Source organism: Aulonocara sp. 'chitande type north' Nkhata Bay, linkage group LG1, assembly GCF_057382095.1.
Source record: "Aulonocara sp. 'chitande type north' Nkhata Bay isolate Kocher_YH1m ecotype deep benthic linkage group LG1, A_spYH_male_GT1.1, whole genome shotgun sequence".
Lineage (NCBI taxonomy): Eukaryota > Metazoa > Chordata > Actinopteri > Cichliformes > Cichlidae > Aulonocara > Aulonocara sp. 'chitande type north' Nkhata Bay.
In genome coordinates, this window is record NC_141344.1 from 13906402 (window position 1) to 13917696 (window position 11295).

Here is an 11295-nt window from a genome sequence, read left to right on the forward strand (position 1 = left end):
CAGCAGGTAGAAATCTTGTTTTCCTTTTTGAGTAGTCATTTAGTTTCCAAGGTAACTTTAAACCTGCTTTCTCTAAAGATTTAGTAGAAATTGCTCAACAGTGTCTCAGTGGGCATTAAAAATGAATAGACTATCCCAATCTCATAACAGGTTCACGGAAATCTGTAGGAAATATGGGCATAAAATGCTTAGTTCAACATGTAGTGTTGTTCTGTTAGATAAGCATTATAAATTGTGCTACAAGAAACAAAACTGTGGAAAAGAATTTGCCAACATAGCTCCATGCTATCATCACCATGACTCTATTAATGTATTAGCTTAAGAACAATGACTGGTTGTTCAACATATATGCTGACTGTAGTTCTGCCCAGAGTGGTCAGCTTTTCTCTCATCACATCAGATTCATTCATTTCAATGATTTCCCCCATATCCTGGGGATCTCATGTCTTTCACTGCAAGTTGCTTCCACTTAGCTGCTTTGCCAAAAAAAAAAAAAAAAGCCTAAATGATAAAATGCTGGTGAGTTGTACCATCTTGTCTTCTTGCTTGTCACTCTGATCAAAGTTGTTACTGTTCAGTTACTCAGTTACTCAGCTTTCTAGTTAATTTTTCACCAGATGATGACTCATCTGGTGATTATAAAGCTATTTCAAGCCTAACGTGGAGATCAACTCCAGAGTTCTGTTAAGCATAAACAAGTAAACTTTCAAACTTACAAGAATAGGTTTACTTACAAACATATTTGGAGACCAGTCAGGTTGACCAAGCCACGACCACAAAGTGAAAAAATTGGCAAATTTTTGCAAATGGAAAATAGAAAACAATACTGAAATCTTCCCATCATATTCCGACTTGCAATGTAGTAATCTGTAGAAGTAAGTCCCTCTAGGCCTTACAAGCCCAGTTTTAGTTTATCCCAACTTGCGTCAGTTTGCATGAGTAGCAATTGTAAATTGCCATTTTCAAGTCTGCCCACAGAAGTCATATGGGGTGGACTTCTCAAATAAAGACTTGTTTGTGTGCGCTCTGGGGCAGACTTTCTTCAAGGAACTTTTTGGTATCTGAATTCCTTACATCTTCAGTTCTGACAAGTGTCCGTGTCCCTGACATTGGCAATGCACTCACATAGCTCAATGCTATCATCATCATTGATGTAATAGCTGATGAACAGTCCCTTGTTGTTTAACATATTTAGTGACTGTAGTTCTGCCCAGAGTGGTCAGCTTTTGTCTCATCAAATCAGAGAATCATTTTCCCCATATCCCAGGGATCTCATGTCTTTCACTGCAAGTTGCTTCCACTTAGCTGCTTTACCCAAAAAAAAAAAAGCCTAAATAATAAAATGCTGGTGAGTTGTACCATCTCGTCTTCCTGCTTGTCACTCTGATCAAAATTGTTACTGTTACTCAGTTTTGGACCAACAAACAACTCTTTGAGGAGTCCTGGTGGTTTCAAATATCTGTGATTTTTACTGAGGTCACTGTGGTCCTGGGAACAGTCAGACCCCTAGTGGTTTAGAACATTCCTATAGCAAAAGTAGCAATAAAACACTATGAAACATCTTACTACACAAAAAACTGTGTTATTGGCAAATTGCTTTATTTACTGCTGCAGATGTTTGAGACTGAGCTCACTATAAACATTTTATATTCGTTCTAATCTATCTATACAATCATATGCTTGTACTATGGTTGTCCTGTGATAATTACATACGTCTATTTAGCACAGATGAACTAAAATCAAGTTCTAGATACGTATGAAGGGACCCTTTGCTTTTTGTTTATTTTATTGCTCCTCTCTCCTCCATTCTCCTACTTGTGACCCAGAGATCATCATTCTGTGTTTTGAAAGAGGTGGAAGCTTGCTGGGAGCACTCTAAGTGGTGATGCACAGGTGTAGCCTTTGGAGAATTCTTTTTTAAATATGACTTATTCCGAGGTCGTCATGTAGGAAAGTGGTGGGTAGCCGAAAACGTAATATGTTGACGATTTGTCACCTAGCGTAAAATGTTACGCTTTGGGAGTGAGAACGTGTTGATATAACACATAGCTGCAATAGTTAAAGAAAAAAAAAACTATGGCAGAAGCAGGGCAGCAAGGCTCTGTTTCTGTTTGTTTCTTCCTTGCCTCTTTCACTTGCGTTTAAATTGGGAAGGACTAGGATGCACGGAGAGAAGGAGGAGAAAGGTATCAAGGATATAAAAACTGAGAAATGTCAGTCTCCTTTAGTCACTGTATAAACTGGTGGTTTTCTCTCTTAAACCCAACCTGAACTGTCTAATATTATATGGATCATCCTGGATAAATACATTTACTTTCACACTTGCTTCCCTCTCAGTGCTGTTACCAAACAGACAGTGCAAACATACCAGCTGCGGTGTAATATTACAACAATTAACAATTCCGGTACTGCTACATTGAATTTATGTTTCTGTGTTTGCCTCTTGCAGATGCAATGGTGCTGGGTGTCATTGGGAAATTTTATCACTGCCTCTGTAATGGAATCAGAGGCAAGGTAGGAGTGGTCTGAGAGATTGTGTTGTCAGAGTTTCCTGACAGACGAGCTCCGGTTTTCCTTGCAGACCCTTCACATTCTCATCTAATCCCCCATACTCCTGATCCCTATTCCATTTCAGATCAATGAGCTTTGTTGGAAGAAAATAATTATTGAAAAAGCAATTACACACAACAGAGCTATCATTCAGACAATGATTAGATCTTTTGAATTTCTGTCAGGGTTTAAAAAACATTTTAAAACAGAAAAATAAAAAAATAAAGCAAAATGACAATTTATTAAGAATAACTGTCATGTTTTGCTCAAACGGCTTTCTCTCTGGCTCTCTGGCATGTGCTAATATATTTTTCTGCCTTCCGGGCACAGAAATGATTTTCATTTTTCTTCCAAGGTGCTATTGAATTATAAATTGGTCAACAGATGTATCGAATTCTTTGCATTTGCTTTATTGTATATTTTCTTGGAACAAAAAAATGTATATTTTATTTTATTGGCAGAAATGACTTCTTTCTTTTTTTTTTGCTTTTATTGGACTGTGTAATAAGGTTGTGGTTAATGAGTCTGCATAGTTAATATTTTACAGTTTAAATTAGCTCGCTGGTCTGGTAGTCTGTTCAATTGTCTTTATAGATGAATACCACTGAATTTTGATGAGTTTCTTACTAAAATTTGGTGGAAGGCTAAGGGACAAACAAGCTTAGAAGACTTCTCTCATAATTAACTATCTGGAAAGAGAATTTTGTAATGTCTATAAAAAAACATGTACAGAAACAGCACTGAGAATGATCAGATATGGAAATGAACAACAAATTAAATTTTTTTTAAAGAACAATAAATGATCTTCTGTTATTGTAATATAGAATATACTAACAATGTTTAAGAAAACTATTCAACAATTTGAAAGAGTGTCATTTGCTCTAATGAGGGTGGAGAGAAAGAGAATTTTTACCTATGTGCATCTCTTTGCTCTTCTTTATGATTGAATTTTAGTTTCCTCTTAGTTCTGTGGCCTGCAACTTTACCATTTCAGTTTACAGTTAGCAAGAAAGATGATGAACATAGTGAAGAGTTTAGCACCTAAGATGCCAGGTATTTTCCTCAGGAATTGGTAAAGAACAAAATCAGATCTTTACCAACTCCAAAATTATGTCTTCATCTTCTCATTTTCTCCTATCCATTCGTGAGGCTTGTTCTTTCATTTGTACCATGCTCGCATCAGAAAAAGTGAGGAAAAGCCCAAAAATATCCTGCAGTGTAATCTGCAGTGAAAACAATGGGCATATTGCCAAAGCACTTTAATATGCTAATAATGTGGGGTCATAAATGGTACCTGCTCAACTGACTAATTCCTGAGGTGATTAGAGGGATGTTATTATTTATGACCTTCGATTATTCTCAAACATTTGTGCAGGCAGCTGATAAAGGACAATATGTCAATGACATAAACCTGCACTATACAAACAAAAACAGAGATTTAGCAAGTCCATAAAGATGGTTCCCTAACATCACTGGTGAGGCACATGTCACCTATGTTTACTGTTGCTTTATCTTGACAAATATTTGCTCTGCTTAGTAGTTATGAAAAGCTCTGTTTTTGTTGATCAAAAATACTAACTCGGTGTGAAGCTTTGTTTTCAGATCTATATATTACTTTGTGTGTGTGTGTGTGTGTGTGTGTGTGTGTGTGTGTGTGTGTGTGTGTGTGTGTGTGTGTGTGTGTGTGTGGTAGCCTCTCTGTCCTCTAAAGTGGTTAGATTAGCTCCAGATAAGGATAGTAGTGTGTGAGAGAGAGATTATGGAAATGCCAACAAGGGCAAAGAGATGGTGAGAGTGGAAACAGAAATAGTGCAAACAGAAAAGAGAGGAACTCTCTCTCTCTCTCACTCGCGCTCTGTGTGTGTGTGTGTGTGTGTGTACGTAGCTTAGATGTGTTGTAAAATGTCAAATAGCATTTCTTATACCATCAAACTTCCGATGTAGTCAGATGTCTATTCTTATTAATGTACAGAATTCACCTGCTTGCTGCTACTACTGCACATTCACCCAATGTATATACTATATATATATATATACTGTATATGATGTTCTTCCTCTACAGCCCCCCCCAAAATCTTTGCACATGTCGAGGAGCGTGTCAGGCTACATTTCACTGTGTGTTATACTTGTATAATTATGCATGTGACAAATAAAGAACCTTGAACCTTGAACATTTACAAAGCAGTTTTCTGAATGTAGAGTGTCATTTTATAGTATTTGGCAATACCTACTATTAAAGAAATGGGATAATGATTAGATGTATCAAAGAAAGTAAACACACATTATACTTCAAGTATTTTCATGTAGTTTCCTTCATAGTATTTTAGATGTATTAAAAAAAAAATCTGTTCATCCTTTCATGGTAATTACACAATACTTTTAAGAAGCATGGTGTAATAGATGTTAGTCATTGTATTGTATGTACAATCGTACAGTACATATACAGATCCCCTCCAAAGAGGGGAGCTTTCTCATTCAGAAGGGATGACCCTGAAGGCTTCAAACCTGAAATGTAAGTGGGAGTCATGCCCTGGCCTAAAGTACAACATCAGTTCAGAAAAATGACATAGTAAAAGCTAGCAAATGACAACATTGCTCATGAGCTATAATATTAAGTGTTACTAATACCTAAATGTGTGCATGGTTGAGAATAGTACAGTAAAGGTTGTGAGGTGTAGTTTTAGGACAATTTTACATTTGAAAGATAGCAGCAGCATCTAAAAAAAGAAATGCTCAAGCTGATATTTGCAGACATAAAAAAATTTGAAGACCATATATACAAAAAGAGCACATGTGTTTACATACAACAAAACATCGAGGTGCACATACAATACATGGACAAAGAGTCTGTGAAGTTCATTCTGGATAATGTAAGATCACACTTGTTTACTTTACCATGATTATGTTTACCTATTTGGTAGAGAAAGCAACGTAAGTCAATAATAATTAATAAATACCTGCATGTGGCTTCCTTAGCTAAAACTTTTTATTTCTGTTAAAGTATTTTTTTTTATCGCTGTGGTATCTTGGGGAAAAAAAGTGCTGGTAATAGCAAAGAACTCTTGATGTAGCTGTGTGTGAGTGTATGTAGTCTGAGTCAAACTTATTGGATTTAGCTCTAAAGTAACATCATCTGTCTAAAGAAAGAGTAAATGTAAGAATTGCTTTTGTTTATTTCACAGCTTCACATGAGTTATGTTAATTTGAAAAGGGACTTTTTTCCCACTCAGTAGCTCCCCACACAAAACGCAGGACTTTGACATGAAAGTGCTGATATTTTGCTAATCACCAGCAGGATTCCCCAGACAAAGTAAAATGCAAAATAGTTTTAATATTTTTAAGCTGTTATTTATTTATTAATATGAGATTTTTTTTAAAAAGATTTTTGTGAATAACAAAAGTCAGAGAAGGCTACCACATTCCACCTGAAATAAAGACATTAACTTTTTGTTAAGCCAGAATCAAGATAATATTGAATAATATTTGTGTTTTGAGGAACTGGTAAATGGAATTTAAAGTGAAATTAATATTATAGCAGAAACACACTGTTTTCATATTTTACCAAGTAATATAATGACTCTGATAACAATAGTTTCTCCTCTACAACTTTTTCAACTTCTCATTGTTCTGTTTTTCATCTACTACTAAAGGAACATGTTCCCTGAGCTGCATGAATATAAAAAGGCATCTCTGTGTGACTCGAATGCTGCACACCAGTGTAAAAAGGAGCATGTTTTCGATGAAAAGAAAGAAAGAAAGAAATGCTAATAAATAACTCCACTGTTTATCTATTTGCTTTTGTTGGAGGCTGTTGAATTTGAATTATGTATTGAAGTTCAATGTATAAACCAAATAATTAAGTAAAATAAGAATGTAATGAATCTAAACAGTTTCGGTAGAATATGTAGGTGGAACATTGTAATTCAGTCACAATCACTCACGTAAAGTGTGATGGTGGTTACATATATCTGATTTTGTATACAACTCGGTAACAAAGATGTAACTCATGACCAGATGCATATTTGTAATGCATTTAGGAAATAGTAATCCTATTAAAAAAAGGGGGAAACAGTTTGCAGTATGGGATCATAACCACACACATGACATTCATATATGTGTGTTTTCCGTTATTTTAAGAAATCCAAGAATGTGGAGTCTGTGTGAAGCATAGAGCCAGTGTTCCCAGTCAGCTGGTGATGTTCTTTTAACAAGGCTATGGCTCTGTGTGCACTGCCACGCTTCCACTCTGAATATCTGTCATGCTTTCTCAGGGTTGTGAATTTGGACACCCGTGTCAAAATCAACAAACAGCATGATGTTTGTATCCTGCCCCTGTCAGAGCTCCACAACAAAGTGTCTTCTCTAGATATTGAACAGCTTAACTTAGCTCAAAGCTCGCAGGATTGTGTCTGCCTGGACTCTGCGGGTGTTTTTGTGTGTTAAAGTCTCAGATCCTACCAGTCTTTGTTTCATCTACAGCTTCTATTAAAGTTGCTTTTGTTTATACTTCCTACATCAGTGGTATCCTCTGTTTGGGTACACCTTCCTGATCTCAATAAAATGATGTTCAACAAATAACATTTCAAGGTTTAGTGCACTGATAAACCACTTAATTAAATTTAAGTGGATCATTTTCACTTGAATTAGTTATTTCTTTTTTAATTATAGTCAGCTTGTTGGTGATGCAGCCATGGCAGGCCACCTATTTTAGTTTAGACTGGTATATCTCATCTTTTGTGGGGTTGCTGCGAAATGTGGCTACTCTTAACTGAATATACCAGTCATGCACGCTTGTCAAAAAAAGGGGGTATTTCCCATTAGAAAAACACTGCAGCCCTAAATCCACTGAAGCACAAAATGGTCAGAATGCTGTAGATGCCAAAGCAGTTTCTCAAATCCAAACATATTTGACCTCTGTGTCTTGGAAACAGACTCAGAAGTAGAGCAGAACACTACATTCCCCATCTGTGTTACACTGAGCAACAAAGAGTGGGAAAGGGATTGTTTAGAGTTAAAGGAAGACAAAGGATAGGTTATGGGACCGGGCAAGAGGCAGAACCAGAGTGGAGCGATGCAGAAAAGCTACTCAACTGGCAGTTTAAAAAGAAGTGAGAAAGTGAAAATCAATAGTGGAATAGCACAAATGATGAATGTATTAATAGCAAAAGAGCTGTTTTGAACTAAGTAGATGTTATCTTATGCTGTGGGCTATTTGTAGAACGAAAAGCAGGGATGCAAAAGAATGAGTGTTTGAAGAAAAAAAAAAACGAAATCAATTTTCAAGAGATCCCAAGCAGAATGTAGAGTTAAAACTTGCAGTCAAACTTATTTCTTCAACGGACACTGACATAGGTGAGTTGAAAGTTCTCAATAGAGTACACACCACTCTCTCCGGGGCCATGAAATGCTCTTTTACATAGTCAGTACAAAGGTGCATTTCTTTGGCAAACCACTCTGTTTGAAAATCGTCATATAATTTCAGGTAGTCATGTTAATAAATTTAGGTTTGTGAAACTGAGCGCACTGGAGGACATCATGGATTAATGAGTGTGTATGGCTATGATTAATGTTTGAGATCAGTTTAAAAATTTGAAACCCTCTCTTGCTTGCCATCTATTACAGGCTCTCAGTGTAATACAGACCTCCAAATTCACTGGTAATTTTTCATTAAATTCCCATCCTCTTACTCTTTACTTTTCTTTGTGTGCTGTCAGCTTCTTCCTTAAAGGTCACATGGAAAAAAAATGTCAGACAGACAGTTATGGGTATATTAGGATTGAATCTGCCACCGTTGCTGCTAATTTCCTCTTAAACCTGACCAAATGTCAGCAGCATGCCTGTTTGAGATTTCTGCAGAATAAAGTCACTTTGTGGTGGTTAAAAATCATTGGACGGTGCTGGAGTCTATGGCTTGATAGGGATAGTGACTGTATAAACTTAAACAATCAAAGAATGGAAACATATGCTTTCAATACATGGCCTATTCATGCTGATGGCTTACTGTAATAACATCAGCAGAAATATGTTGGGGGTGCTAAAAGGGATTGGTAATGTTGCCTTTTTAACAGCAACAAGAAACTAGTTAAGTAGCACAAACATAAAGACACATATGCTTTATACTGCTGCCTCAGAGGCACATAACCACATTTTGTGTTTGTCATATTCTTTTTAACTCTACAAGGCAAATGTGTAAGTAAACATCTGTTATTTACCCTGCAGTAGAATATATAACATTGCCACACAATCAGTATTCACTCACAGATTTGCACTACTGTGCAGAGGTCTTGAGATTGCCCTAATTTCATTATATTTTGCTAGAAAAATGGGAAAAAGCTACAGCAATTTATTGGAACATATGCAAAGGTACATGGAAATAAAGTATATAAGGCAAAAAAAAACAACAACCTACTTTCATTCTTCTGCCCAGCCTGAATCACCTTTTTGGTGATAAATTACTAAATAATACTAAAATACTCCCAAAATGCAATTTTTTGTAGATTAGATAAATGGGAACAAATTGTGTGTTGTTGCAACAGGCTGTTGTATAACAGCATGCCAAAAGCTCCTATATTAACCTCCTAGGACCTTTCGTCCACATATGTGGACATCACATTTTGGGTTATATAGACCAAAATACTAAATTTTGCTCTACAAGGGCCTGATATCCACTTACGAGGACATTATACTGCTACTGTTCTGTCGAAATTTTAAATGAATATATATGTGGCTCTCATTTTTCTTGGAAAGAAAAATTAAGTTAAAAAAAAATCTGGTAATTCTTCGTTTTTACATTTCTCAGTTCCCAATCAGCCCAAATATCAAAGAGAAATTAAAAATGCATGCCGTGGAAGAGTTCGGGTCTTAGGAGGTTGAAACAGGTTCTTTGCCAAGTTTCCCTTTTATCTGTAGACAAAACAGTAGTTCATCTCTTGAGTTAGATTGATCGTTTGGTAATTAGTGGCTAAACAAACCTCTTCCTTCAGCTGCTCCCTTTATCTGTCACCACAGCAGATTATTTGCCTCTTCTGTCACACCAGCCCTCTGCATGTCCTTCATTACCACTTTATCCTCTGAGTATTCCGCTTCTCCTCCTGGAAGCTCCATATTCAACATCATTCCACTGTCCCTCCTTTGCACATGTCCAAACCAACGCAGTCTCTAAATTTAAAAAAAAAAAAAAAAAAAAGGCTAACCAAATAAACAAAATGGCTAAAATAAATAAATACTCTGAAAATATTGAGGTACAAGGGCTAGACCAGGGGTCAGCAACCTTTAACACCCAAAGAGCCATTTGGACCCGGTTTCCACGCAAAAGAAAACACTGGGAGCTGCAAATACTTTTTCACATCTAAAATGAAGATAACACTGTATATATTGTTTTTTACTTTTATGCTTTGTGTGAACAACTAAAGTAAGTAAGTAATTTATTAAGCGCTTTTCACAGACAGGCAGTCACAAAGCGCTGTACACAAAGATTAAAATAAACAATACAATCAATAGACATTATACACAATTTAAAAGATCAAATGGAAATAATGTAAAGAATATAAAATACGTAGATCAACAAAAGGCTTGTTTGAACAGAAAGGTTTTCAACTGCTTTTTAAAAGAATCCACAGAGCAACTAAGGTGTGTTGCTTATGAAATCCATGAAGTGCTACAGAGAAAATTACATTTTATTTATGTAACTAACACAATTTGAACTCCTAAAGAAATATAACAAAAGGGAAGACACCCAGCTGAACTAAAATGATCCATGTAGCAAACAAAAACTGTTGTGAGCCGCGACCCTCATATCGCCTTTGGGCTTTTGGAGCCTTGACCTGACTTTTAAAAAATAATTGGGAAAAAAGCACTATGCTGCTAAAAAATTAGATATTTGCAAAATTCTGCCTAAATATATATTTTACCTGGTTAATGTGTGTGGCGGGGCGTGGTCTGCAGCGCCGCTGCATGGGAGGCGGACGCACCTGAGCAGCACCCGCAATCACGCCTCGCCGCCCTAAAGTCTGTGCCATCTATGCTGTTGTGTTGTCGGGCTGTGAGCTGAAAAGCTACAGCCAGCTGTATGCGTACAGCAACCGTGTGTGAAAAGTGGTCCGAAATGACCCACTGCTGCCGTGGTATGTTTACAATGGGACTTCTGGTCCCGAACCTCTGCGCACAGCGTCTGCAAATCGGGGCTGTACAAAGTCACTTTCATCTTTACGCAGGACTGTAAGCTGTCGTCTGTGAGGCGTGAGCGGTGTTTGTTTTTAACATAGTTCACGGTGGAGAACAGCTGCTGACATAATGTGGATCCGAAGATCTATAATTGGCCTACCTGGGGTTGAAAGTCTCGATAAAGGCACGGCATTTAGGCTTCTGTGAGTGTGACACGTATTTTGAGCGATGAAAAAATTATAAAATATAATTTTATTTTTATATTTCAATATCACAATAATCTTCCAATTTAGAAGTACAAGTTAAAAAAGAACTAACATAAATAAAATACACTTCAGCTAAATACTTCTAATTTATTTTCCCAAACCACGCAGAGCCGCAGTACAAGGACTGAAGAGCCGCATGCGGCTCCGGAGCCGGAGGTTGCCGACCCTTGGGCTAGACCAATGACTGTAGAAAGTCATGAAAAGCAGCCAGTATCCAAAGAAAACCATCAAAAAGCCTTCAGAAATCCTGTGCAACTATTGCACAGGAGCACTTTAGAAATTAAATTAAATTATTATTAAATTAAAATATCTTGGA